The sequence below is a fragment of the Molothrus ater genome, chromosome 2 (genome assembly GCF_012460135.2).
Source record: "Molothrus ater isolate BHLD 08-10-18 breed brown headed cowbird chromosome 2, BPBGC_Mater_1.1, whole genome shotgun sequence".
NCBI classification, from domain to species: Eukaryota; Metazoa; Chordata; class Aves; order Passeriformes; family Icteridae; genus Molothrus; species Molothrus ater.
The window spans coordinates 51469265-51495721 of NC_050479.2; the positions used below are offsets into that span (position 1 = coordinate 51469265).

Consider the following 26457-nt stretch of genomic DNA (forward strand, 5'->3'; position numbering starts at 1 on the left):
TAATGATTTTTTTTAAATGGCAAATATCACAGTCCAACCACTCTACTAAGAAGTAACAGCTGTCTACTAGGAAAATTAATTTCTTGACTTCTCCAAGGTTGTAATGAAAAATATTAAAAAAAATCAAAATTCTATTATTATATATTAAATATATTTCATTTATAATTAAATTCTGTTATTGTATTAAAAAAGAAAACATACAAACAATGCCTGAGATGCATATATACAGTAGATAAATATATCTGTCTAGTGAAGAGTCATTTTCATGACTTGTTTGACCTAGCTTTAGTTAAAAAACTAAATCTTCAGTACTCATGATGTGTGCTTTTTTTCTTTTTGCTTTGAATTTCAAAGATCTATGCTTATTCAGAATTCAGTTTGTGCCTGTGTATATATATACACACATGCACACAGACACACACACACACACACACACAGGTTCTTCTGGTATGCAACATATCCGTGTTTAATTTGCAACTTTGACAATAATTCCAGTAAAGAATTATTGCTGATGTTATGGATAACTATACTAAGTTTTAAATGATTGGATTATTTCAAGAAATTTTTACTTGCAAGAATTCAACTATTAAAAAAAGTTCTGTAGTCAACGATAAAGGAATCTCTTAAATTGTTATGCTTATTTAAATCATAAGGTATTAGATGGCATTTTTATTTTTTAATATATAAAAATTACAATGGTTGGATTTTGTCTCATCACACTGCTGCAGGAACACCACCTTAGTCCCTGAAAGTTTTTTGCCTTAATTTAAAGCTTCCTCTTTAAATAAATCCAGTTGATCTGTGATCTGAGACAGTCCTCCCTTTTAAAATTTCATTTGATTGTTTTCAGACAAGTTCGAAGAAGATGCTTTTGTAAAAAGATAAAAGACAAGCTGTGGTTCAAACTGCTTGTTAATCAGAGTGTCTCTACCTTATTCCAGAATATTACTAGATCACAATCTGAGATCAATGGGATTTATACTTTGTTTAGGTACTTTCCTTAATCTTTCATTCATCTTCACAGAAAAAATGAAAAAAAATTTCTTAACTCTGAAATCAAAATAAACTGTCATAGCAATACTTCAATGAAATTTCCTTAGTTTTATTACATGTCTTTGAAATCAGCTGTGTTTAAGACTGTAGGATGCCTTGAACCCCTTCCCTTGATAACTGGAAGCTCATGGGTTTTGGACTATGACTGCTGGGAAGAAGAAAACATATGTCCTTAGAACAGCCAATATTGATGCCTAAAATGTCCACAAAGGTGTTACCAATGTAAATAAATTATGAAAGATCATGATGGAAACATTCCCACACTCAAATATCAAACATGGCTCAGAAAACTTGTTAAGCAAAGTATCTATATCAAACATTACATGAACCTACTTTTGGAGAGAAAAAGAATTCACTCCCCATCTGACAGTTGTGATGATACTGATCAGTAACCAAGGCTGCAGACTGCTGGCTGATGCTGAAGTTAAATGTGTATGACAGAAATAGCAGCAGTGATGGATGGCTCTGGATCTGCTGAACTGACAAAATGCTGCAGTGTTTAGGATGCTTGGTTGTCAGTAAAAACAGGCAACATAGGGACATGATATTTGCAGTCTTTACATGGCATAATATAAAATGATGGTCAGCACTGAACCTTGACTACTTGACATTAACAGTGTTAATTTATATGTAGAAATCTGCCTACCACAGCTGTGGTTCAGGTCATTTGTTGAAATATCAACATGGAGTACAAACTAACATATAGAAGTTGAAGCTGATGCAGTTGCAAAGACACATGAAACAGACTTCTGCACTGATGGTAATGAACAGTGGGGCTTATTTGTGTCCATGTAACTTACAGGAAATAATTAAAAAAAAAATCAAACAAAGAGATGAGCCAGTGGTTCACAGAATATCATGATGCATAGTTCCTTTTCTAAATCAAGACAGCATTTCTATCCATCCATTCTTAGTGTTTTCATTGAATCAGCATCCACAGTTTCCACCAAACTTTTTTTTCCCTTTCTGGTCTGCTTGTATTTTAAGCTCTTCTCTTTCAGCTAAAGCAATCTCCTTCAAAAAAAAAAAAATCCATCAAGTAAGCTTAGGAATTAACATGATTCTTGGCTTCATTTATGGATCATAAACCTTTTCCTTATTTTGTCCATTAATTACTAAGACTAAAAGTCCTTTGGAGAAGATCCATTTGCTATTTCATTCAGTGTCCAGAACATATAGTTCCCCTTTTTACCTCATTCTCTGGTAACATCATAGCAAATAATGTGAAAATGGATATATTAAGCTACCAGATTAGATTTAAGGCCAAAACTACTCTGAGCTGACCCAGATGTGTTTTCCTAAGGAATATTCAAGTCTACATTGGCCTTAGGACACTTGGAGTTACCTGACACAAGGGGACATACCCTGTGCAATTTCCAGGAAAACCCTCTTGTGGAGCTGTGGCTGAGAGGCTAAATTGGCATCCTTCACTTTATTTGTTGTTCTAATATCCTACTTCTGTTCTGTAGAATGGAATTCACCTAAATGGCTCTATCTGTATAAGAGGTAAAAATCAAGAACTGCATCCTCTGTAGTGAACAGGGAAAGATGGACATGTCCAGCAGATGATTCAATCACTCTCACTTAGGCATCTACTTTAGGATGCAACAAATTTCTTCTGGAGACACGTAGCTCACTTCTTAAATCAGAAACATATTTGATGGAAAATAACTGTTTATAATTTAATTCTAGTGTTATTTTCTACTCAGTGGCAAAATATTTTCCTCATTTCTACATTGGTATAAAATCGTGCATTGAATTAGACTAATTTTTTTTCACAGTTTCTCAAAATATTCATTTTATGCTTAAATTTCAGATACAAAATCATGTTTGTGTGAGAAGAAAGCATTTGTACTTTCCAGAAAATGTTGATTTTGCTGACTCTTTTTATTTCCTGGAAAAATAATCATGTTTTTGCTGAATATCTGTAAAATTTGATCTTATACATACCTAGCGGTGTTTTAATATTGGCTGGTGACAGATAATACTTTCAAAATAAACTTATCTGACTTTTTTTTCTGATCCACTTTCTCCTTCCCAGACTTCATGGTGGGAAGCATCATCCTTCTCAGTCACCCTTATACTGATTAAAATTAGCAAGAAGCAGTTCTGACCTATTGATTGCAAAAAGAAAACAAATTAAGAGATATACTGTCTCCTAGGTGTTAGGACTGGTAGTATTGATAATACAAGTGAGGAAATTAATTTTTAAGTTTAAAACCCAGCTTATGAAAGAAAAATAAAGACAAAAGTTCAGACAGTAAAACAATAGGGACTACAGATCATTCCATTAAGTATTAGATAGAAAAGGGAGGTGAAAGAAGAGAAAGGGAGAACAGTAATAGGAAAACTAATAGAAAAGCAGATCCAATGTGCCTGCATTGATTTTTGTGATTACTGTTTATTAAAATGCGGTGGATACAGATTATCTTTCTTTCAAATGCTCTGTATTTATTATTGCTTCATTTGCCTTGAAATGATAACTGCAGGCACTTAAATAAATGGATTCCAACATTTTCTATTTTCATTCTACCCTCCTTGTCTGTGATAAGTACCCCTGTAGAAATGGTATTTTGAAACCTCTTTAAGCAATGTTTCTCTGTTAATCACAAGGCCTTTCTTTGTATGTCTTCTCCATGTACTCTCTATGTTTTCCATTTTATTCCAATGGTTATAAAATAGTATTAAAAATTGCTTTACTTTTGGAAGTAAGTTTTATTTTGATTTTATTGTATAATTTATATTTTTGAGGTAGGCAGTCTGAGATATGGCAGACTCACTGGCTCTGCCACAAACTTCCTTGGTGACCTTTTACTTAAGTCCAGTCTAGGTTTTGATCATCTGCTAAAGTACCTAGGCCCTCTAGCAGGAAACAACTATACCTATGCTAAGAAGATGGGGGAAGGAGTTTTCTCCCAAGGAATCTTGATGTTTGCAAACAATCCATTGGAAATGGTCCCTTACACTCAAAATAAAATTCTATTTGTAGGGTGTTTGCTCTATTAGCTGGAATCTGGTCAGAGACTGCTTTAACTGCTTTAACTGCCATAGGAGCTTTTCTAGGCACTCACTGCTTTATTTACCTGTAGAGGTGTATCTTTAAACTCTGTACATTGAATTTCTAGAACAACCATGATAGAGATGTATATATACTAAAATTCTGAGGAATTTTACAGAATGACATTTATGCACTATCCAGGCTTCCCTCATTGCATTACACAACTGCATCTTCAGAAGGTTATGTACCTTCTAAACAGTCTTCCTGTAAACCAGAACTTTTACTTCCACTCTTGTTTGTCTTGCAGGTCACAGACAAGTACTTCACTGCAGTCTCTGGCTACAGGCTAGAAATCCACATATTTATACAGGCTCCTGGTCAGTTTTTACAGCCAGTGTTGAGCTCTGGGTAACAAAACACTAATTATACACCAGTCAGTCAATTAAAAAATTGCTTAGCTATGTATATGAGTGGCATTATGACACAGGTATTACCTCTTGGATCAGGATTATCTCTCTTGGATAAGGAGGGTTGGCGCTAACTCTTTATTCACACAAAATACAGATTTACACTCCAGCACCTGTGGTGTCAGAACTATTCTCATCCATATGGAGAGCTGTTTTTTGTTTCAAGTGGTTCTGGAATGCCGAAGCCTACTGATGATGAAGTACATTCAATTGGCCAATTGCTGCCATAAGTCCACCAAGAAAACCTTACAGTGAAATTTGTCTCTTTCTAATCACAATTTCAATATTATTATCATTTTCCCAAAAGAGTGAAAATATTTTTAGCAGCAATTTCCTACTTGCTGAGTTAATATGATCTGTATTTTTGCTATGTGTTATTTTATTTCTAAAAAAATATTCTGATTTATTTATTTACTTATATTTACTTAAAACACTCTTTTCAATCCTTATAGTTCAGAATGTGTTTTCCATAACATGTTTCCACCTTAATGACTTAAAATTTAAGTCAGTAATGTACTTAGACTACTTCTCTGAAGGTTTGAAAAGCACTGAGGAATGCCTGATGGATGCACCAAATACCAAACTTTGATATATGAATTAAGATAGAGAGATCTCCAAAACAAACACAAAAGCCATTTGCATTAATTTCAGCGTGAACTGTCACGCTTACAAACTTTTCAAGGCAGCAGCGTTGAATTCTGTTGAAATGGTAATTTCATAATTCTCAGAGATGGTACACACATTACTCAAAAAAAGCATAAAGGCACTGTGCAGTGCCTTATTAGACCGGAATAGTTATGTGATGCTACTGAGTAGTTTGTCCTCTTTTCTTTCAAATGAGAAGGAAAGGAAAACATGAGCACAGAATCCACAGTGGAGGAAGGAGAACAGTTATGGTCCAGGCCTTCTGAGTGCTCTTTCTGCATGCCATCTCCTAGTCTGCGAATATTGCCTAAAGCAGTGCCACTCTTGTTGAATTCCAGCTCTGATGATTCTGCCTTCCTCTGCTTCCTGCATAGAACAAGTCAAAACTGAAGCTCCTGGTGCACAGGACAGTCTGATTAGATCAATACCATTAAATAAAACAAGACAAGGGACCAATACCTATCCCAGCAGACAAACAGACTGGAAGCTCGTGTAACTGTAGTACTTAGGATGAGCAAACCAGCTGTGTCCACACCACAGAACACCGTTCTGGAGTTCCTCCCTACCTGGTGTGGTGTTTCTATTGGTCTGACACTAATCCTTGGGTTTTGTATGTCTTGACAGCTTAAACTGTTTTAAACAGTGCAAGGGCTTTGCTGCAGCTCTGTGAAGTGGCTCATGTTGCCAGAGTAGGAAACTGAAGAAAGTGAGTTGTATTCTGTTGGAGGGGTGTAAGGGCATTGCTGAGAGTGCAAAGTCCCCTAGGGATAAAACTGAAAAACAGCTGTGGCTGGAGACAGACCCATATGAGATACACTTATCCTGGACTGTCTTTTGATTGATATCCCTAAGATTGCATATTCCTTGATCTCTGCTTGGGTATTACTTTGAGTGGAACATGTTGGAGCAGGCCAGAACAGAGCCAGAGAGGGAGCCAACAGCTAAACAATGAAGGCACACAGCAGACTGACATTATTCAAATTTTGTCCTAGAGCTGTTTTATTTAGTTATGTGGCCATACATCTTAGGGTGGAAATGTAGGGTCAGGCATGGGATCAACACAGTGTTTTTTGTCAAAAATTCTTCAGTGAAGGTCTGCATTTGAGCTCCAATACTTGGCTGAGGAGAAGGATGAAGCTTATTCATGTGCCAGCATGTACTCAGGTCTGTTTCTGTTCTGTCAATGAGGCTGGTGGTGCTGATCACAGTGCAGAGATCCTCACTATCAGCCCTCGCAGCAACATTGCATGATTATTGTCGAGCAGGTCCTTCCCAGGAGGTCTGACATCATGTAAAATGTTGTGGAGATGTGTAGAATGCCTGTGGTTAGTCTCAGAGCAAAGGTGATCTTGCCACTTCTGAATTACAGGATGCTTGGGTGAGCAACACATGAAGTACAGGTCCTGGGCTATGTTTTTATACGGACAGAAGGACAATTCCTTCTCACATATGACTGAGAAGACAAAAAGGGGTATTGCATAAAGTTCATAAAGTCTGATACGTATTTGTCAGCTTCACTGCCTGCATTTGCCTACATTCCCCTATAGAACTTCCAGGAAAGTGAGAGAAATATGCACAGAAAAGTATTTCTTTGAATTAACAAAGTCCTAAGTTCTGTTATGCTTTGTGGTTTAGAGGAATTTTCTATTTGTTCCAACAGAAATCCAGCCAATCTACTCTGCCCAAATACTTCTGTAAAAAGGTAAAAAAGGATCAAGAAAACAAAGGAAACAGAGGAAATAGCCATTGACTCAAAAAGCTCATTGTATTTAACACAGCTTTTTGTGCTGGTTTTAAAACTGAGCTGGAAAATTTAAATCCACCCAAGCTGCTCCCTTTTCTCCTCACCCCTTCTGGTAATGGAGGAATACAAGGAAAGATTAAAAGCTGAAACAGCAATTTACTGAAAATTGCAATAATCACAACAATATTAGCAACAAAAAGTGTGCAAAAGAGAGAGGGTCATCTATGCTCAGAACTGTATTCACCACCAAACAAACCAACATGCTTCCCAATGTGGTGGACAAGAGTTTCTGTGGCTTAACACCCTCTCTCCTATCAGTCCAAAAGGTCCAACAGGGAACTTGGGCAAGCAAATTCCTTTTTTAGGATCCCTGTTTCATGTTTTCTCATCTGCCTATGATCAGACTCTTCTGTCTCCAGCACCAACACCAGCACCCCCAGCTCTGCTGGGCTCAGGCTCGATGTGGCTCAGCCCCGCACTGCCGTCACTCTCTCTCCCATTTTGTCCCTTGCAGTGACATCTCGGGCTCACTGTCACTGGCTTCCAAACCATAAAAGGCGTGACTTGGAGGAATGGATAAAGGAACTGCCAGTGGCAGTGAGGGACTGACCTGAGGCCGGGCTGACCTGAGGTTCCACTGCCTTGTTTCTGTACCCAGGAAACCTTTTCATTGTTTTAATTTTGGTTTTTTTCCTTTAAAATTACTTTTTTAATTGCTCCTCCTTTCAGAAATTAAATTATTTGGTTACAATTGGGTGCCCTCTTTAAAGAACAGAAATCTTTTCTGCAGCTCTCAGTTGCTTGGGTCTTCTCTTTCTAACACCAAGTAATTTGTCTTCTCTTAAGCACAAGCCTACTTTTGTAAGAAGCGCTTGAAAACAGACCAAAATCCACAACACACACCTGAAAATCTTTCTGTGGTATTTGCTGTAAGCAGATCCAATAGCATGCAAACACCTGAACCTCATTTTGAACATCTCAAAGGTCATTTAAATGAATGAACAATTAAGGTATTTTTATGAGTTTGATTACATCTCTCTTGCGAATGTTTTTGAGGACTGAAGAAGAGGGTCATAAAATATTGCTTCAAAGATAATTCCCTGGCAATTCTGAGAATGCCATCATAGCATTTACAACAAATCAGTAGTGGAGAAGAAGAAAAACAACACTATAAGTAACTTGAACATAAATTTAATCTAAAACTCATAGTTTATGAGTTCTTCAACCACATAGTTGAATGGTCAAAAAGAAAGAATTAATCCTTATCTAATCCTTATCGGTATTTTTCCTGTGTTTGTGTTCCTGTGTGTAAGTTCCTTGGGGCAGGGAATGTTTGTGTATTGTCTAGCATTGTAATAATTTAGTCTGGATTTACAGCATTTGGGTAATGTCTTAAAACAAAAATAATAAACATAGAATTACTTTGATGTAGACATACAGAGACCACTACTATTTTGTAAAGTTTTTCCAACTTGGGTTAGCTACAATCTTTCCCTAGTTGCAGTAATGTCACAAAATGGGAACAAATGTGGGAATGGCAATGAGAGAGCTTTGAAAATGCATGTGTATAATATTAAGTACCTGTAGTCTCCACTGAAGGACTCAAATATTTGATGCATGGCATAGCAAAACACTTTACCTAATCCAGAGGGAGCATGGAGTTAACCAGAGTTTAATTTCCCACTCTACATCCCTCAGGTAAATGACAGAAGAGTCTGATCATAGGCAGATGAGAAAACATGTTTTGGAATTAGTGTTCTGCTATCAGCTATCACACAATGGGTTTAACCTTAAAATAAAAATGCATTTTCTATGTATTGTTTGATTAATAATGACTTCTGAATTGTAGCCTTAAATGAGTGAGAATACCTCAAGAACATTTCTCTGTTTTCCCTGAAGTCATTGTACCATGTGGACATTCAATCATCAAAATCTGTAATTTTTCATTTTGAGAACTATGTTGTAAATGGAAAATACATCTAAGTAGCTCAGTTTTTTCAGCACCGATTGCTCCTTCCCTCCTGGTTGTAATGAGGATTGCTTTTGATGATTATTAGGATGGCGTTTTGCTATTACCAAGGCACTGGCATGAACACTTTCATGCTTTCATGAGCTCCTTTTTTTTTGGGTCGTTGACAGCAGGATTACACTGATTAGATATATCTGTTCAAAGTAGGTCAGATGAATCCTGCCCTAAATGTGGAGGCATTTTCACTGTGAGTACAAAGGATCCTGGGGTGACTGTTAACACTGAAATAAAATCACATTAATCCCAAAATTCCTGTCTTTTGAAGAAGAGAAGAAACTCCAATGAATTTTTCCATTTTGCTGCAGCATGGTAATTTCTTATGAAAACATTCTTCACCAGTAAAAGCATACCTGCAGTTCCAAAGTGTGTTGCAATTTATGCTGTAAAGGTAGTACTGTACCAAAGTGTTCTGAAAAAGTTGTGTAACTACACAGGAAGACAGCACATGGTCATTACTTTACTGTCACATCTCCTCTTAAATTACTGACTGGCACATTCTTCATATGGACAGAAGTATTCAACAACACGAGTTATCATGCACTTCGGCTTCGTTTCTAAATTATGTCTTTCTGATATATCAAAGGCATTACTGTAGTTTCCAGGAGGTATTCTTGTCCCTCAAACACAGAACAAAACCCAAAGAGAAACAATAGGCTATTTCTTTGTTATAAATTACAGTCTGAATTGCAGACTTGTGTTCCAAGAGACCTTTTCTTCTTCTTAACTGCCCAGCACACACTGAGTATCTACTATACTGGTTAGGACCTTATATCAGATCAAAAGGAGTCCTGGGATCTGCCTCAAAGAATGCTTGTGTATTTTGCATTGAAACTCTACTTTCTTATTAGCTGGAAATGTCTTCTTTCAACAAAGATTAAAACTCCTGAAGATGAGTTTTTAGCCTTATTCCTTGGAAATAAATGGAAAATTTGAAGCCCAAACTGGAGTTAGGAGCTGAAGCAATGTGTTTTATGCCTCCATTGACATATGAGAGGAACATCAGAATAAAAAACTCTCATTAGGGTGAGAGTTGTTCTGGTCTTAGGAAGAATCTGTTCAACTGCAACACTTTGTTTGAACAAATATTCAAAAAATCATATAAACTTTTACCTAACTTGCTGTATAAACACTTATTTGTATCAAACCCTGGGAACTTTATGTTCCAAGATTTGCTTTAATGTTCCAAGATAATGCTTAGGCCAGGCAAACAGGTTTGAGTGGACTCTAAAGCTAAAATATTGAAGCTATTATAGAAGAAGATTAGACTGGCTGAAATTACAGCAGGATATTATAATTTAGGGATCCTAATCTTATAGAAATCTTTCATGTACTAGCTGCTCCCTTCATGTTCTGTTAGGTCTCTCATTGGATGCAGGGAATTCATAGTTCTGTAAATTTCTAGAACTTTTTACAGACTTAAAATAATGAAAAGGACTATTCAATTTCTCCTGGCATAGTACTTAGGAGTTTAAAATGTTTTAGTTTGGTTGTTTGGGTGGTGGGTTTTCTATCTTTTGCCATCACCTGAAGAAATTCATTATTAACTGTAGTATCAAATGTGGACTTGTCTTCTAAAATACTCTAGGTATTTATTTATGTAAATATTATTTCCTACACTAGATCTATCCTAACACAAGTCTGGCTGGTTTTGCTTGGGCTTATTTTTTCATTACTCCTCCCTATTGAAAGAATTTTCCTTATTTTATTCTTTAATTTTGTCATTTTCAAAAACTGACCAATTGTGTTGATTTCTGGATGTCATCATGTTTCCAATGGATCTTTTTCCAACATAATCCCAATTTTTTAAAGATACATAAAATACTAGCAATACTAATGAAATACTAGCATTTCATTTAGTGTCCTGTCTGAGCAGACTTTAACAGACTTGTGGAATCAATGGAGCTCTGTTTCACAGTAAGATAGTGGGAAACTTTGAGATAAAATAGACGAGGTTGGCAAATATGCCATAAAGCATAGTAAACAAAATTGAACAGCAAAATTTAAAAGCCAAATAGAAAAACTCCAACCTGTGTCAATGTAAAAAAATCCTATTTGTCATTTTTGTATTTTCCCAGGGCAGACTTCAGGTTAAAAGAATTTTGCTCTATTCTAGCCCTGGAAATGAATCACCTATGTTTTTCCATTAGACTGTGTGTAACTGAGCTTTTGTTTATTGTATATTATCATTTATAAAACAGGTGCTCTAAACTATGCTTTTGATAGCTTTGCACTGTAAAATTCTATGGAAGAGGAAATATTTTATCTGCCTCTCACTGGTTTTCTGTAAATACCTGCACTGTTTACATATGTACACAGTGTGGTCACAAGATCCATTGTAACTGCAAGATTGGGCTGGATTATAAGGTTGTCTGGCAAGTCTCTACTTGTCATGATATACACCAGAGTCAATTATCCTACAGAGAGAATATGCAAACTACAGTGGGGTCCAAAAGAGAGATAAAGGGGAAACTGGTCTTGGCAGTCAATCTTCTGGTATCGTGGAAAGAAAAAAGCAGAAGATGCAGGAGGATGGGTAGTTGGTAAGGAACTGAAGGAGGTTTTTTAAAATCTCAAACTTCATCAAGGCCACAGAAAGGACAATAAATTTCAGATGGCATGCAGCTCCTCCAAGGGAGGAGAGCGAACTTCTCATCTCCTGCTTGGGTGACAGAAAAATCATCAAACTAATAACTGACTAGAGAGGCATCAATGTAGCTCAAACCGGCATGTCATGAGTAAATTGAAACAATGACCACAAGCATCAAGAAATGACCTTTTTTTCAGCTGCTTACATATGGGTTGGATGCAATGAGCAAGAAGAACAGGTAAATTCTCATTGACAAGAAGAAATTTTGCATAAGTGAAGCAAGTGAAATCTGATGAGGTAATTCATATAATCAAAATACTGCAAGTACTTGTTAAAACCTATTCGGAAGGGACTGAGTAGATGCTGTGAAGGAGCTGCTGGTACACAAGAATCAAAAGATATAGAACACAAGAGGCAAGTCTCTGTTCTCTGAAGTCTGTGACTGAGAGGTTCACAAGTATCTGTCTTCTGGGCCTTTCTGTAATATATGTGGGGGTGGGGAAAAGAATGGGGGGTAGGGAAAAGTAAGGTCAATGGAGAATTTCAGTTTGGAAACTTGGATAAAAGAGATTCAAACACTGCAAAAAGTTACTCAGAGAGCTTGTGGAATCTCCATTCCCACAGATGTTTACAACCTAAGGGGGCATGGCCCTTGGAAATCTGCTTTTGGTGATGTTGCTTTCACCAGGCTGATTGGATGACATGATCTTAACAGATCCCTTATTACCTCAACCCCGTGAAAATCAATCAATTCCAGAGTTCAAAATTACTAATAATATGGCAGAAGAAGTGACAGAATCGATCTTGTACAGGATAACTAAGAAAACAATGAGCTACAACTTCAAACCTGGGAAATAGTGCATTAAAATGTACCTATGGCTAGATTTTTTGGTAGATATGGGGAAGTATTAATATCACTTTACACATGTACCTCAGTTTCTGTTCTATTTTAAAAGGGTGAGTTAACCACTGTACAAAATACGAAACAGTAGGCTTCTAACTAATAGGAAGCACTCCTGAAACACTTTCAGGGGAATAACAGGAAAAAAATTCCAGCTGTTTTAAAATTATGCTTTATGATTTCATAGATTATGGATGGTGGGTTTTGGCAATAGCATGGGGATGGTCCCCAAGACCTTTGGGAGTTAACTACATAATTTCTAAAGAACTATGGCACCAAACAAAACACATTATAGCCAGGAAAAGGATAGTTTCACTTTGGATATTAGAATGATGAATAAAAACTTCCCAATGGTGGGAATGGTTACTGAATTTTGTATTTTTGACTTTGCCTTGTTTATTGCTGCTTATTATGGGTAAGGTTTTTTACATACGTGCAGGTAAACAAAGAAAAGGACAATATGCATGCTTTAATTTTTGAAAGAACTATTTTCACAATGTTGAGGATAGGCACAGCTTATTTGGAAGACACCATGGAAGGAGAAATTAATTAATTAATACTAAGTATTATTTAGTATTTTTATATAACCTAAGACCATAATTTATTAGAATATTAAAATATTTTGTTCCTACAAAAAAGACAGAATTACTTGGCTAATTTGAGGCAAAATGGGCATAAAAGTGGGTAATAGACTATAAGTAATACAAAATAACAGTCATGAAATGTGGACATTTATATAGGAAAACTAAGAAGGGAACATTATTATAATAAAAATATTGGTTTATTTCTACACGGAGATCATAAAATTGTTGAAAATCATGCTAATAAAACTACCAAAACTGTACTTTCAGTTTCAAACCTTTGAGGATGACAGCTAGAAGTGCAAAACCACAAGCTTAGGCACAAAGAAGTTCTTAATCACAGTCATTTTATTCACAAAAGAGCTCAGGAGTTACAAGCCTTTGGAGAAAAAACCATTCTCTGAAGAGCTGATGTCCATCACTGACTGTACACTTTCTGTGAATTTTGCTGAAATTCCAGGCTGGGATGGGTTGCTTTGGCACTTGCATATCCTTCTTCCAAGCTAGAAAAAGCCAATGTGATCTCAGCCCTCATCTAAGAAACCCTGGCCTCCCTGATGCCATAGGAGCTAAATATTTTTCTTACTGCAATCATTCTAATTTACAAAGAATGTACACAGAGATTCCATTACTCCAAACACAGTACAATTAAACAACAGGAGAGCATTTCCTTTCTCACAGTTCTATGCCAGCTTTCCAGACAGAATATCACTCAAAAAGCTCTTGCTGTTGAAATTCTGTCATGACTACATGGTTTTCCCCTGTTTTCATTCTGCTTGGTACTACTTCTTTGCTTGTTTTCTGACTATTTCTCTCTTACAGAGGCAGTAGTACATGCAAATCAGTTACATCTCCCTGAATTTATATGCAGTGTAATCATGGGATGAAAAAGTCTATTATTTCATGAATTATAAGGAGAAGGATCTTTAATTGTGTCCCTGAGTTTTCCCGTATGGAAATATTTATCACCTTTGACCTCAAGTAACTCTGTGGTTGCCCATGTGTCAATAATGCTTGGTTAAAGTATCCTAAATTCATATACCTTGCAGGATTAATAAGCAGACACTCAATACCTTGAGAACTGGCTAACACTCCACTCTCAGATGTAGGGGTTTTTCAACAAGAATTGAATAGTTTCAAATATGGGTCATAAAAACTAGGAATTAAAAGATGCTGTTCAACATTTCCATATGCCTTAGTGAATATCAAAACATTGTTGATATCTCACATTGCTGACATAGAGATTGGCAGAGTGGTACATAATGATGAAGACCAGGAAGGTATAAAGAAAAATTTGGATTGCTTGGCAAGCTGAACCCATTCAAGTTAAATGCAAAATTATGCATCTAGGTCGCATTTAACAGTAGAAAACTATATTCTGGAAATCAGCAGCTCAGGAAACAATGAGAGGTGTCATAATATCGTCAAACCCTACATGATAACACAGCAAAGAGAACTGTTTCAGGTCTTTGAGGCACAAACAGGCAAGGTGACATTTAGGTCCAGAAAGAATACTCTTCTGCTAGAGTGTTGAGGTTTGAGAATACAACTCATGTTTACTACTTGGAATAATGCACAAAAAGAGCAAGAGAAGTTGTTGATTTTTCATGTCTTAGCCCTAAAAAAATGAAGACAGAATTATTTTTAGTAATGTGGTTTATTTGAACACCAGGTTACTATAATCAAACCAAATTAATAGAATTAATGAAATAATTAACACTTAGTTAACACTAAGATTATCAAATGAAGGTTTTAAGCTGTGTGGTTTGATGAGTGATTTTTTATTGACTGAGTCACTGAGGATTACATTTTCAGCATCTGTAAAGAAAACCCATCGATTCTAGAAACTTTTGGGTTTAGTCTGGTGCACATAAGAACAAATGAATGAAAGACTCAAGGATAGGTTGATGCCCAGATTGAACACATCGAGTCCTGCTCTCATTTTTGTAAATGCTGTCATATTAGGTTGTAGTAGCCCAGTCCCTAAAGGTGGGCAGTTTATCCAGCTTAGTTACAGCTTCTGAAGGGCTCAGGTGAGAGTCTGGCTGAGTATTGTGTATTGAAGTGGGAAAGGATTATAAAAAATAAAATATAGGCCTGAGTACAGAAAAAAATTGAACTTTTCCTTGATTAGGAGCTGGAGTTGTCCTTGACAGCATTGTAAATCACTGTCTCACTTGCCAATCCTGCACCTGTGCCAGGAAATAGTAATGATGATATTTTCTTACACCTCCAGCACCCAACAGAAATGCCAATAGCTTGAAATATATAACTTTTTGATTATTATAATCCCTCTCTCTTCTGAATGCAGTGATTTGGTGGCACTTGTTTTGCTTGAAATTCTCAGTGTTTTCTCTTTTAAAGAAACAGAAAATGAACAAACCAACCAACCAAAAAAAAATTACCTGCCTCTCCATTAAGGGATCTTTTATTGATGTCCTACCCTACTCTTCCTAGATCTGCCCTCTTGCTCTACATGCCATCAGCCATGATGATACATGTCTCTCTCACTTTTGTTAGAATGGGAATTATATTGCTTCCCTTCACCCACCATGGAGCTTTGAAAAATATTAGATCTAAGAAAAACTAAAAAGTGCAGACATAGTCAAGAAGCAAAAGGAAGATTGACCACCAACATAGAAATCAGGCTTCCAGAACTACAGACAGAAATCTTGGTGGCAAGCCTCTGTTTCCTAAATCTTTTACTGTTTTATTCCCTCATTAGGCATTAGGTTTTACTTCTTGGTTTAGTGGACTATATTCACCACTGGCTTATGAATCAGCCTGCTCCTTGTTTGTTCTTTTATGGCATCAAAGCTCTTGTACTTTTGCCTTCTGTGAACTAACTTCTCAGGAGAGGCTGTGGGAGCCTTCTCCATGAGACCCTCCTGAGCAAGGTATTGTTCTTGAGAGTGAGAAGTAGGTGTTTAACCTTTCTCCATGGTGTGGGCGCTGGATCCTGGATATCTGCCTGCCTTACAAATACTTCAGCTTATCATGCAAAGAGTGGAGAGCAGCAGCATTTAAATCTGTCTTGACTGATAAGAATAAAATTGTCCTGTTGTTTCCTAGTTCTCCTTTGATCACACTTATGGCTTGGGTAGTTAGGCCCAGTGTTTGGTTTGGGGTAACTGGGTTTGATCTGGAGCTTACAAATCAAGGAGAATGAACGCCATTTAACTTTATGTATGAATAAACAAATATCTACACCCAAGCAAGATGTCTAGTCTCCATTTGTAATCAATGAGGGAAACAGATATTTTTAGGGAGAGACTAGTCATAACTATTTGAGATGTTTCTGATAGAACGAGATAAATGAATCCCCGAACAAGCTCTTGTATTTAGGTACTTGTATTCCTTTTCCACAAAGACAGTGCTGACAACTAGCTTAGGCATAAATGTCTATAACTGGTGGTGGTACTACCTTCACTCCAAGGATACTTAGCATTAGTGTCCTCCCTGGGCCATAGACACAAGACACCTCAGCCTAGAAGTGGCTAAATCCCATGCAAGTCTTTGTAACTGGAGCTCCCAGTGAAGCTGCCCTGCTCCGTGTTATACCCATACATCAGCCAAAGGCCACGAGTCTGCCTTGAATTAAAGATGCCTAAAAAGACACCTGTGAATGCTGGGTTTTCTAGATAATTTTTCTGTGTGTGTGTGTGTGTGTGTGTGTGTGTGTGTAAGTGCATTTATCCCATTTCAATAAGGTGCTTAATCCCAAAGAAATGCTCTGTGTCTAGCTCAAAAGTATTTTAGTGTTTTCCGTGTTCTGAATGCTACAATAGTTTTAGAAGACTGTATTATAATTTACTGGTGCATCAGAACTGTGTCAGCATTAAATATTATTTGGGATAAAAGAAAAAATGTGACACAACTATTTAATTTTGACATAATATCAAATAAAACTTTATGCTTTCATACTTTTATAGCCACAAAGAATTGCCTACTTTTTTTAAGAAATTAAACACATGAAACAGATGTCCTGTGGGAACAATCTGTTATGGTCTGGCAGCAGATTCTCTTTCACTAGCTTGAGATATTGTAACTAAAACATGTACATAAAGTTTAACTATATATGTAATTATGGTAAATAGTGCTTTATCAGACTTCTAGTTATTAAATATCCCCTCAAGATTTAACTGTTAAATCTCTTCATGTTTCTCATTGTCCTATTATTATTGTACCACTGCCTTTTATACAACATACTATGAATTACCTCATTTTCACAGGGTTTCTGGTCTTATTATTGCTATAAAATCTTAATTTAAAATACTATCACTGTATAAGTATGAGCAGGTATTTCTGAATCACAGTTTTTAAACAGAAAATCTTGACTTTTCCACTTCCTCAGAAACTGTAAAGTTGTTGCTTATCTTCTAGAAATCTTTGTTGGCCATTAGAACCATCACTCTCAAAACTGGACAGAAACAGACATGGGGAAAATAAAATGTTTAATGTTCTGGGAAGCCAAAAAGCAGATATTGTAAATGTGAAGAGAGAGTAAATTTTAAGTTTCAAAGAGTTGCTCTGTGCTTTTCTCAGGGCATAGAAGAGACTTTTCCTGGGACAATTCATGTGAGGTCACTTTTCCTTGCATACCTTGTAGGGAGGAAGAGAGTGACACTCCCTTTTGGCTAAGGCAGTGACCAGGGACAAAAGAGACCTGTTTGGTTGCAATGGGGGATTGGGATGAAACCTCTCAGGTTACTATGCACATATAGAATGAGACAGTTGCTGCAAGGGGGTCTAAGGACTTTGTTGGCATGTAGAACTTGTCAGCAGCAGTCCTAGACTGTAAATACTGTGATAGTTTGGAGTATGAGTGACCCTACATGGTCTCTTCCTTGTCTACACCAGACTACATGGTACCACTATTGGCAGGTCCTTCATAAAATTCAGCACCAGAGGTACTGACACCAAAATACCTCTAGAAATTTGGCAGAAAATGTATTACAATCTTGAGTCCCTCAGCACAGCACAAATGCAGTGTTGCTTTGTTTGCTGCCTCCACTGGCTCTGATTTCTCTCTCTCATGCATCTTGTCTCACAGAACAGTAAAGCCTGAAACTAAGGAAGGAGATTTAGGCTAGGCCTTTGCTTACATTAAATGGCTACAATCAAAATACATAAAATGCATCCTGTTCTAATTACTTGGAGCTTTCTAATTAGTTAGCTCATTTTATCTAGAGTTCCTAAAACATTCCTCAGCCTTTACAGCTGTGGATCCTCAGAAAGAAGCCCCCAGAGCTCAGGCTTTCAAATCTTACCTTGAGACATAAATTCCATTACATTTTCTTTTCATTTTGGGTGCCAGTGACCTCTTTTTTTCACTGTGTAACATCAATCTCCCATTAGCTCCAGCTAAACACTTCTTTTGTGTCCTTTTCTTTCATTACAAACTTATCTTCTAGGGTATCATTCAGTAAAATTTTTTCTTCATTACATGCATCTCTACTGTAAACTTTGGTAGCAAATACAAGTGGCTATAACCATTCTAAATAAACCCAGAGCTCTTTACTCTCATCACTGGCCTAACCAACTGTGAGCTATATAAATCCCTAGCTCTGGGTGCTCTGTGTGTTTAGAAACTATTACTCTTTTGTTCCTGTTTAGCCCACTGGCTAACTCCTCCACCAGTCCTGGATGTTTAATTCAGTGGTTTGCAATCTGTGGTGCACAGAACCCTGGGGTTTCTCCACAAACTGTTTCTAAAAGGTCTGTGAAAAGTAATTATAGAAAACAAACCTATCATTACATGTGCTGGCTTTAATTTGCTAGCTAAGGGTCCTATACTTTCAATGGTCCTTTTTAGGAGACTATGGTTTTAAAAAGCCTTATTGAAGTTGCTTATACATCACATTAGACATTATACAAAACATCTGTTATACATTTTTCTGTTAATCTCATTATCTCTTGGACTTTACTAACTTTATATAAAGACCATACATAGCATACTACTATTGAAGGTGGCAGTGTCAAGAATAAGTTGCTTTCCATAGTCATGCCTAACAGGAAAGGCTCCCCACAAAACAATCCCACATTTCTCTGCTGGGACTGCTTTACACTTAAGTACAATTCTGTCTGAACTGCTAATAAATTCTGGTTTATAAATAGCTCTTGGAAATCTATTTGCTTATATCCCTTATAATTTAAATTCACAGGCATGTGTCTAGTTACTGTCTAGTCTTTTCTTAATAAATTATTTGTAATAAAATAATTATATTTTCATGTACATCTTTAGTTCTAGAAAATTATGCTGTAGACCCTCTAAATGTGCTATAAGACAGTTTTTCTCTGAAATCTCAAACAAATAAATTACATGAAGTTTCAAAAAATTAATTTAACTTTAAAGTATGATTGTTTAAAGTTTCTTAAACTGTCAGTTTTCATTTGGCCTACTGTGAGGTGATTTAGAGGTTTAAATAGCTCTAGAATTTCAAGTCAAGCAACATTTTTGAACATAAGTGTTGAGAAAAAAACAGAATGAAAATGTGTCAGTTTGGTGAATGAGAAAAAGGAGTAACCCTGCAATAATCGATCAAGTTTCTTTCAAATGCCCCTATCTTCTACTAGGATACATTTAATTCTCATAAGCAATGAAACATCATCATCAAAGTCATACCAGTGCATTTGCAGCTTCACACTATGGAGAGAAAAGCCATGTCCCAACCAGGCTGTGAGTCTGACAATCTCTCTGACAAGCAGCTGATCACACACCCCAGCAGGCTGTCTGCTCTCTGCCCTGGCAGCAAACTCTGTCCCATTCCTTGAAACGAGAACTATTTTCACATATGAGAATTAGTGCAGGACTCAGATGGTCCTTGGACATTGCCAGCCATAACCATGGACTTCTCCACTCCAGTTTCCTCAATATATTTTCCAACACAGCAGCAGCAAAATTTGGACCATGTTTGTTGGTGACAGCAGAGACCAGGACAGGCATTCCATCAAGCCTGTGTATAGTTTTCCCTGACAGGAAGAACTTTTCACCCTCTGCATTTTGTCTTCTTCTAGGCTAACTAATTTTTAAAACTGCCAGCTTTGACACTTGGGCTCTGCTACTTCAAACTATGGAGTTGTGCTAAGTTTGCAATTAAGTCTCTTACACTGCAGGAGAAGTTGTCAATTAATGCTAAGTGGTTTAGTAAGACACTGACATCCCAAAAGTAATAGTATTTTGGCTTGACAGGTTTTGATAGGGAGGTGGCAGCCCTGTTTAGCTTGTCTGTTCCCTAATTCCTGTTGTTCCAGGAAGAATTATGGTAAAAACTGTCTTCCTGGCAGGACTGGGTATACTGTATTCTACTTTCTTTTACTAGCAGTAAATGATTAGGGTCTTAGATTTTGAAGAGTATATTTTGTCTTTCAGCTATAAATTATTCCACAAATTGAAGTAATTCCATTATTTCTCTAATTTCCAGATAACTTTTTCTTGACATTCCTGAAAAGTTACTGCAGTCTTAAGAAATTACTGCAGCACCAAATTGTAGCCTAAATAGGCAAATAGAAAAGCAAGAATGCCACTGGGTTTCCCAGAAGTTTTACTATTATTTTCCCTACTAGTAGTTGGAAAAAAGAAACAAGATTTTAGAAAACATTTGCTTTCTTTAGTTTCTTTCAATTTAGGAAGGAATTTGTAAGAGTTCCCACTTCCAATTTACTTGCAAGTAATTCAGTTGTCCATGCAAATACAATTCTGCAAAACTTGTTCACTTTAACTATATAATCATGTTCTGAAAGTTGTGCTTGTTAAAATTTACAGAAAAACCAAAAAAGACCTAAGGATTTTGGATGCAAGTACTTTAAGAATTCTGAATCTTAACCGCATTTTGAAAAAAGTGTCTTTCATCTTGTCTTATTAGCTATAGCAAACACATTCCAAAGAAATTTTTACTTTCTTTAATAAACATTTCTGTAGTAAAGCTTCTGCAGAGCAGACATACTTATTTGATTTTCTAACCTTGTTTCCATGACAGAAAGAGTAGTTATAATTTCAGAGGAAAGAATATAAGGGGTTAAAACTTGTAGCCACTGCTCTCCTCAGATGGTATAAATGGGCACAGCAGAGGTTTTACTTTAAAAAAGAAATGTGTAAAATAGAATACAACAGCAAATAAGAACCATTTTTTAAAATTTTTATTTGGTTTGTGACACTTTATATCAAGGATAAACTTCTGCATCATTTTTCCAATTAGTTTTAAAGTTTTAACCAAAATGTTGACTGTTAACAAAAGATAATCAATAATGTGTTATTTAAGTTCATCTTTCCAACGGGTCATATGGAACTTATTAAAACTATTACAAAAAATATTGTGTGCCAACATGGTAAAACCAATAAATTATTACTATAATGTTTTAATACTAACTTCATATGAGTCTAACAAGAAAACCTCTACAGTTTTTTATCAGACTCATTAGCCAGTTGGCTGAGCTATTCAAGCCAAATTACAGAAAACAGAGAATTTTTCCTCTGGGAAAGAATTATTTTTCTAACTTAACTCTTAGACTCCTCTAATTCTTGCACTATCTGTTTTGGATGGTTTTGTAAATAATGTTCCTGTAAACAAGACATGTAAACTACGTGTCTCAAACAATACCTAACATACTTTATGATATGACTGTTCTTATTACAACATCATTCAGTACATTTTAACTTCCCAAATATAAAGAAACCCCAGCCTAACTTCACAGAAGTCTAAAAGGAAAACTATATGGTTAAACATACTTATTATCTTGTTTATGACCAGCTTGTATTTTACATATGCATTAATGTACTACAAGGTTAATTGTTCTTATTAATGCTTTAACAAAACCACATCTTTCTCATTGTATTAAAAGTAAGTCATCATATGCTCATGTCCATGAATGTATCACAGAAACTCTCAAAATTTTAGTCTTCTTAAAAGACTAATTACTTTTTGTTTCTTTATTTCCATGGACATTGCTGTTTAGGACACTAAATAAACAACATGCATGTAACAAAAGGATTAAAATTATATGTAAAATTATTTAGGTTTTAATATAAGTCCCCTGAAACTGAAGCATTGGACTTTTTTTTAAAGATTTTCCTTTGCTTTGCAGAAATCACAGACTTTTAGAAAGCACACTTAAGTTAAAGTATGCAATCTTCAGATATGAAGCCTGTATTTCCTGTTTCTCTGACACAATAAACATTCACATCTACAGTGAATAAATATTTTTTACTGGAAGAGACTTGGAGAAATGAATGACCACTTCTGTCATCCTCGTAAATACTGTCAAGGAAATGCCCTCACCAAATACCACTAGGAAAAAATAAGTTCCTTCTCAGAGAACATTCAGAGCAGTTCTGTCATTTCTCTGGCAATTTAAGACCAGTTTTCAGGTTCAGACCAGCTTTTGTTAATAGGAAGCAGTAACTTTCAGGATTGGGTAGGAATGATTTCAAACTAAGACTGCCCTTAGAAAATGATTACAGAGTTGTAATATGACTAGTTGCATCTAATTTTCTGAGGTTTCAAATTCACTACCTTTTCAATGTAGTCTTTGTTGTTCTGAAGTGGCCTACCTAGCTAAAGGTTTCAAGGAAGAATTAAAAGGAGCTATTTTAGTGTGTAGTTTTATGATATAACTCAGCTGATTTGATTGCTAGATTCTACTGAAAGTGAAAGACGCAAGGAGACATGCACTTTTCCTGCACTTTTCCTGCTTTCTGCTTTTTTTTTTCTTTTCTTTTACATTTTTTAAAGTATTTCCTTGACCCTGCTGATCTGTTTCAGAGTGTTGAACTGGAAGAAAATTAACCCCATTGAAAAAGAAAGGGATCAGAGCAGAAGACAGGGAAACAAAGAGGAGGGAAGGGAAGATGGAAGAGGCATGAGCCTTATTGGTGGCTAACAGAGAAATCAAGTAGTTCATATGACTGCTGCACATGTCCAAAACCCTGAGTAGGCCACCATTTCACTGCCTACCAGAACAGCTCCTGTGGCACTGAGAATGAAAGCAGAGCTTCCCACTCTTGGTGAGGCTGTGCCTTGATTGGCAGCCTGACATCCTACCAACCCATTCCACTTCATCTCATGTATTTTCTACTTTGGAAAGTCTTCTGGAATCCCCACAAAACTTAATGCAACTATTGGCAGTGATGAGGAACAACAAAGTGACTTAGTTCCTTGGCCTCGAAATAGTACACATCTTATTTTGCTTCCACTGCTAAGAAGCCTGGACCTGGTTTTGAACAAAAGCAATTATACTGATTTGGAATGAAAGGGCATATAAAGCTCTTTTGACACAGCAGCACAAAGGAAGAGGGTCAGTCTTTCCAAGATTTGAAAATGTTCCCTTCTTTGCTTTCCCTTGCCATTTGTGAAAGAGAGTTGAGAGAACCTCTAATGCTAATGATTGCTGAGGAACTCTTTTTGTTAAGAAGATTTCCATAATGCATACTTCTTCTGAGGTGTCTATGCCATGATGTGATTCCTTCTGCCAGCTCAAGCGTGTCCTCTATCCATGTTCAGAGGCAGAAATCAATGGCAAGGCACGCTGAGTGAGTATAATGGGGGCATTCTTAGCCCCTGCAGACAGCGAGAGCTCACTCATTGTTGAGCCGTTGAAGAAGAGTCCAGTCCGAAAAACCCAACACAGTATCTGGTAAAGGAAACTTTCCTTCCATTAACTTTGAAAAGTAGCAAGGGATAGATCAGAATATTTACCTGGGTGAAGAAGTGGCTCTTTCAGATGTTTTCTTGTGTAAGGCAGGAATATATGAACCACTGCAAGGCATTGTGCTCTAACCTCCTCTCTGCTTCCTTACTTGATGTCATGAAGGCCAAGTGAACTTGAAGACATGGATAAATAGTGTGCCTTTATTTTTTAATATGTAAGCTGCAATGGAACCTGTAGCACATTATTTTAACCACCACAGAAACTAACATTAATTGCAAATAACACCAAAAGTATGTGAATCAAAGTTTGTTCTATTCTGACTCAGGAAGCTAAGGAAATCTGCTCACAATACTAGTCTTTGTTTCCCTTACAGCAAAACATACTTGCATTAGTCATTTATGGTATTAAGAAACATTGATAATTGCCTTTTATAGTTTTTCAAGCATCATAATTTAGTACACCTATAATTGAAAAGGTGGATTTTGCAATCAAAAAGTAGAATACAGAGTGTTGCTATGCAAAAGTGAAGAATTTCCTCTTTCTTTAGCTTATTAATTTTAAAATAATGCTTTAGGGTTTGTTGTGATAGTTCTTTACAAGGTAGTAAACATATAACTAAACAGACTGTGTAGGCTGAAAACTAATTACCATTAGAAACTGAAGCATTTGGGCTTGTTATTTCTGCAAATCAAACAACTCTGAATACAATCTCCATATTAAATAAAACGTTCAGTGAACCATGAAGCTCTTCACAAATCTGGACCATGTTTTAAGAACCTCTTTTTTAGTTGTTGTATGCATGTCATTGCATGCCAAGTAGATGAAATATTAAAATACATTTTTGTTGGAGGGTGGGAATGAAAATGAAAAGATTGTGTTAAAACACAGTTTTGGAAGTTTTTAAAAGTTACCAAGTAGGAAAGAAATGTGAAAAAGGAAGTGCATACCTTGAACATAAAACTTTCACATATGTACAGAAATGTTGATGGGAAGACATATCTTGACCGATTCCTCTGTTCTGTGGACAGATATCATGAGGATAGTAAATTTGTAATAAGGAGTACTTGTTATCTGTGTCTTAGAACTATAGTTAAGTTTAACACATTAGCATTTCTAAACCCATCTCTTATATGGCTAATAATTAATAAGGTTCTTAATACTAAATATAGGCTTTCTCAAAAAAAAACCCAAACAAACAAAAACCCCAAAACAAACAAACAAACCAACCAACAAGCAAAAAAACCCCACAAAAAAAACCCAAAACAAAACAAACAACAAAAACCCAAGCAGCTTTTTATTTCCAGAACTGAGTTTATTTAAAAAGGAGAAAACAACAAGTATTTAAGGGGATGACCCTTTAGCTCAAAATTAAGAGAAGAAAGAAGATAAAAAGAGTTCACAGAGAAATAAATTACAAACATCCTATATCAGCAAAGCATGTAAGGGGTGAGGGTAGAAGTATGACTGGGTTTTGGAATCATTCTTCAGACTAATTGCCTGGTATGCTGCCCGTGTTTCTGTCAAAAAACATGAAAGGAAAGTGCTGACTGATTATATATATTGGAATATCAAATTAGGACATACATTCTGAAATATATGGAGAGAATAAACTACACAGATAATAAGGCTGCATTTTTATCAAGGCTTTCTGGTGATGATACAAACCATGTAAGGGAGCTCAAGTATTTTTACACAGTGGCTGTCATCTGATAGCTGAGACAAAATATAACTCTATGTACAAATAAAAAGGGGGGGTGAAAGCAAAATGAGAAAACAGCTTTAGATACCCACAAAGATAGCAGTGGTACAGAATTGCATGAAATGTTGTGATCATAATTCAATCCAGTCTGTTTGACCGTCAAAGGCCATAATAAATTACATCTGTTGCTTTGTAGCACCTACAGTGGTTAAGAAAGTAAAACAATTTAAATGTATAACCTCTTCTTTTCACACGCTCCAGCCCACATGCCTTTATCCAAGCACAGTGATTTGTTTGTTTGGCTTTGTTAGAGTCTAATTAAGATTGGAATTTGATGAGTGCTCATTGAATAGAATTCATTCTGGATAAAATAAAGTAGCGATACTTATTTGTGAAGAAAAATAATTGGAGGACTGCACAGAAGGATTAGCTCCTTTGACTAAAACCATACACTAGCCCTCTGGTACAGGGTTTCCAGACTGAATATTGCTTGAGTCTTCAGCTGTTTCAAAATGTTTGGACAGGAAAAAGTAAGTGCTATAATTATGGGGAATGTGTGCTGTATTCATTAGACAAGACAAGAAGTCGAATCATTGTTTAATGCAAAAACTTGACTCTCTGTTAGCTATCGAGTGTTCATAAATACACACACACACCCCACACACCCCTTTCTTCTTTTTCTGGTTCCCTTTTCCACAAAACAGCTGCAGACTCTGGGAAGTGAAGGCCAGATTTCCCAAAGAGTTGACTTAAAACAACTCTTAAACACAGCTTTTCAGCACCCATTAGCTCTAATCAGAGGTAGAGATCTCCTCCAAAAATATATAGGAAGTCCAAGCTAACTCTCCAAGGTCAGAGACAGGGCAACCTCATTACTGTGCAAATTAGAGGAGCATAGTGTTTTGAAACATCTCACAGAAAGAAAGATTCAAATGAACTCCAGCTTGTGTGATGGGAAGAAAAGAGGATAGAACAAACAAAAAAAAGCAGGCAGACTGGAAGATGGCATCAGCAACTGAAGAATGCAAACAATTCCTTGATATGCTTATCTTAAAAATATACTGTCTAGATATAGTGATTGCCACATTATAACACCCTCCTCTGTT

At 36.3% G+C, this 26457-nt stretch overlaps 1 long non-coding RNA gene across 1 annotated transcript in view; it reads right to left on the minus strand.

The window, feature by feature from the left end:
* Window positions 1-6564: 6564 nt before the first annotated feature.
* Window positions 6565-26457, minus strand: part of LOC118686950 (uncharacterized) — a 29129-nt gene continuing 9236 nt past the window's right edge. The window contains exons 2-3 of the long non-coding RNA XR_004980279.1: window positions 24600-24670; window positions 6565-6616 (exon numbers count right to left, since the gene is read on the minus strand). This is a non-coding gene — a long non-coding RNA (uncharacterized LOC118686950). The remainder of the gene's footprint in view (window positions 6617-24599; window positions 24671-26457) is intronic.